Source organism: Schistocerca cancellata, chromosome 12, assembly GCF_023864275.1.
Source record: "Schistocerca cancellata isolate TAMUIC-IGC-003103 chromosome 12, iqSchCanc2.1, whole genome shotgun sequence".
Taxonomy (NCBI): domain Eukaryota; kingdom Metazoa; phylum Arthropoda; class Insecta; order Orthoptera; family Acrididae; genus Schistocerca; species Schistocerca cancellata.
Window position 1 is genome coordinate 151,547,225 of NC_064637.1, and position 4,527 is coordinate 151,551,751.

Genomic DNA, 4,527 nt, shown 5'->3' on the forward strand with positions numbered 1-4,527 from the left:
ATTTTGTTGTCATCTACAAGCAAGTCGCCGAACTAGGGTGAAATAAAAAGATTCGTGGCAGGCGGCCCAACACCCAGAAACGGAACTCCCGTCCAGAATACGCACATTTTACCATAAACTCTGGTACAACTGCTGACACTCTCCATGCAAACGAAAGCCTCGCACCGCAAGGCCGAACTGCGGCACTGAACAGCGTGAGAGTTAATGGGGTACCACCGCTTGCACAGACACCACGTGAATCGACCCTAGCGCCTTCCGTACCAGCAATCGACACGGATCACATCTCGATATCAGACAGATATCGCAATCTACAAGTTGGTAGAGAACTCTCAGGGCAGACTTTCCAGTCATGGTTGTCGATACCGGATGTATGTTTTAATATGAAGTGTGGTGTCACCGCCAGACACCACACTTGCTAGGTGGTAGCCTTTAAATCGGCCGCGGTCCGTTACTATACGTCGGACCCGCGTGTCGCCACTGTCAGTGATTGCAGACCGAGCGCCACCACACGGCAGGTCTAGAGAGACGTCCTAGCACTCGCCCCAGTTGTACAGCCGACGTGACTAGCGATGGTTCACTGACAAATTACTCTCTCATTTGCCGAGACGATAGTTACCATAGCCTTCACCTACGTCATTTGCTACGACCTAGCAACGCGCCATAGCATTTGATATTTATCTTGTGAAGCATGTACAGTCAAGAGAGATGTTCACCAATTGTGGATTAAAGTTAAGTATTCTACCAGTTACCTCCTGTTTTGCTAGTCTTATTTCTCTGACCTGTTCCAGACCTCACGCCAGCCTGCGTGAGCTTAAACGCGTGCCTTTGGCTTCCTCCAAACCCCGTGAATTGGCCCCTGCCAATTCACAACATGAAGAGTCTTGGTTTCTGGCACTGCGCACCGTATTAAGTTATGGATGAGGTGATAGCTGTAGTAATTTGAGCGGACGGATGTATATTGGTGTGGAGACAACCTCATGAATCCAAGGACCCTGCATGTCAGCAGAGGACTGTTCAATCTGGGGGAGGCTCTGTAATAGTGTGGGTCGTGTGCAATTGGAGTGATGTGGGACCCCTGATACGTCTAGATATGACTGTGACAGGTGACACGTGATCAAGCATCCTATCTGATCACCTGGATCCGTTAATGTCGATTGTGCATTCCGACGGACTTGGGCAATTCCAGCAGGACAATGCGACGCTCCACACGTCCATAATTGCTAAAGAATGGCTCCAGGAGCACTCTTTTGAGTTTAAACGCTATCTGTGCCCACCAAACTTCCCAGACATGAACATCAATGAACATGTCTGGGATGCCTTGCAACGTGCTGTTGAGAAGAAATGTGCAGCCCTCTTACTCTTACGGATTTATGGACAGCGCTGCAGGGTTCGTCGTGGTGTCAGTTCCCTCCTGCAATACTTCAGACATTAGTCTATCCCGTGCCATGTTGTACGAGGTGCATTCAAGTTCTAAGGCCTCCGATTTTTTTTCTAGTTAACTACTCACCCGAAATCGATGAAACTGGCGTTACTTCTCAACGTAATCGCCCTGCAGACGTACACATTTTTCACAACGCTGACGCCATGATTGATTCTTTAGCAGTTTGTTTTGACCACTGGAAAATCGCTGAGGCAATAGCAGCACAGCTGGAGAATGTGCGGCCACAGAGAGTGTCTTTCATTGTTGGAAAAAGCCAAAAGTCACTAGGAGCCAGGTCAGGTGAATAGGGAGCATGAGGAATCACTTCAAAGTTGTTATCACGAAGAAACTGTTGCGTAACGTTAGCTCGATGTGCGGGTGCGTTGTCTTGGTGAAACAGCACACGCGCAGCCCTTCCCGGACGTTTTTGTTGCAGTGCAGGAAGGAATTTGTTCTTCAAAACATTTTCGTAGGATGCACCTGTTACCATAGCGCCCTTTGGAATGCAATGGGTAAGGATTACGCCCTCGCTGTCCCAGAACATGGACACCATCATTTTTTCAGCACTGGCGGTTACCCGAAATTTTTTTGGTGGCGGTGAACCTGTGTGCTTCCATTGAGGTGACTGGCGCTTTGTTTCTGGATTGAAAAATGGCATCCACGTCTCATCCATTGTCACAACCGACGAAAAGAAAGTCCCATTCATGCTGTCGTTGCGCATCAACATTGCTTGGCAACATGCCACACGGGCAGCCGTGTGGTCGTCCGTCAGCATTCGTGGCACCCACCTGGATGTCACTTTTCGCATTTTCAGGTCGTCATGCAGGACTGTGTGCACAGAACCCACAGAAATGCCAACTCTGGAGGCGATCTGTTCAACAGTCATTTGGCGATCCCTCAAAACAATTCTCTCCACTTTCTCGATCATGTCGTCAGACCGGCTTGTGCGAGCCCGAGGTTGTTTCGGTTTGTTGTCACACAATGTTCTGCCTTTATTAAACTGTCGCCCTCATAACGCACTTTCGACACATCCATAACTCCATCACCACATGTCTCCTTCAACTGTCGATGAATTTCAATTGGTTTCACACCACGCAAATCAACAAAACAAATGATTACACGCTGTTCAAGTAAGGAAAACGTCGCCATTTTAAGTATTTAAAACAGTTCTCATTCTCGCCGCTGGCGGTGAAATTCCATCTGCCATACGGTGCTGCCATCTCTGGGACGTATTGACAATGAACGCGGCCTCATTTTAAAACAATGCGCATGTTTCTATCTCTTTCCAGTCCGGAGAAAAAAAATAGGAGGCCTTAGAACTTGAATGCACCTCGTATTGCGGCACTTCTGCGTGCTCGCAGAGGCCCAACATGGTAGGCAGGTGTACCAGTTTCTTTGGCTCTTCAGTGTAATTGTTTTACATCCTGCATCGAAATCTTAGACCAAGAGTTAACGGTCGTTTTTTAACGCAACAACTTTACGGAAACTGCCGCAAAGTTTTCTTATTGCAGGCACCTGGCTGCATCATACGCTAACTAACGCGGTAAATGTAGCAGAAACTGTATTGTTAAAGTAGTTTCGTTCGTAGCACTGTTCAGCGTACACCGACTGGAATGAAGTACGCGTGTCGAGATCTGATAAGAGCAATCACACAAATGAGCATAACACCAAAAGCGATTATTTCGTTATTGGTTGTTAGACGACGGAAACAGAAAAAAGATAACAGAGAAAGTGGTGGATACATCCAATAATCATAAATCAGCCTCGCAAACGAAAGTTCATAAATATACGCGACAAACTGAAAAATTATCTTGTTTTTTTTGTTATTATCGCATGCCTCTACAACCATCGAGTATCTTCTTTTTAAAGTACGTAAAAACCTCGTACGCAGACATACCAATATGCGATATAATACAGAAGCTTAATACAACCTGTTACATTAAGCTAAGTGTTATTGATATAAAACGGTAATAATAATAACCAACGATCGGCCATACTGAAACACAGCTGTACAGTATTTATTATACAGATTCCATAAGAATTAACATACTTACTAAACAATGTCATCGAAGAATCTCCGGGTTCGGTTGTTTCATTTTAAATTGATAATGTAGGTGGTCCTGTGGGCTGTAGATACGTTACGGAACTAGATTCGTCACAAGAGGGAAAATTTAGGAATTATGTTGTGAGTTACGATGATGATCATAAGTTTGCAGTAACTGCATAAATATAATTTGGAAAATCAGTTCCAAAGCAGTTCTGTACAGTGTAGGTTATATATAAAATATATTTACTGGAAGAAACCTATATCATGTGCATTTAGCTGGTATAAGACAACAAATGGCTGCATGCATAGCACACAAAATTAAATAACACTGAAGTTGTCTAACATGAATAGGCGGAACTTGTCTGGTACTCAGGAATAAATTTCAGCTGCAAAAGACGGATATTTTCTTATCTTTATGACAAAAAAATAACTAAAGTTTTTATTAGCAATTGACGAAAACGGCTGGAAATATCAACAATATTAATTTGAAAATCTAAGTTGTCGTGTCAGTTTAGTTCCGCAAACTTTTGACAATAGCGACAGGAGGAACATCTTTTGCTTTGACTTTGGCTGCTGACTGGGCATCAGGAAAAGCAGTTTCTGCTGTAGCGTCACTTGCAGGTGCGGTTTCCTGTAGTTGGGATCCTTTTTCTCTTTGAAACTCGATTCCTAGTAGCGATTCCTTCATGTTGCCGCGCGTACTGAAAGGGAAATTGTTCTTTCCAGTAATACGAGGGCAGTTCAATAAGTAATGCAACACATTTTTTTCTGAAACAGGGGTTGTTTTATTCAGCATTGAAATACACTAGGTTATTCCCCAATCTTTTAGCTACACAACACTATTTTTCAACGTAATCTCCATTCAATGCTACGGCCTTACGCCACCTTGAAATGAGGGCCTGTATGCCTGCACGGTACCATTCCACTGGTCGATGTCGGAGCCAACGTCGTACTGCATCAATAACTTCTTCATCATCCGCGTAGTGCCTCATCCGACGGTGCGAGATCGGGGCTGTAGGGTGCATGAGGAAGAACAGTCCACTGAAGTTTTGTGAGCTCC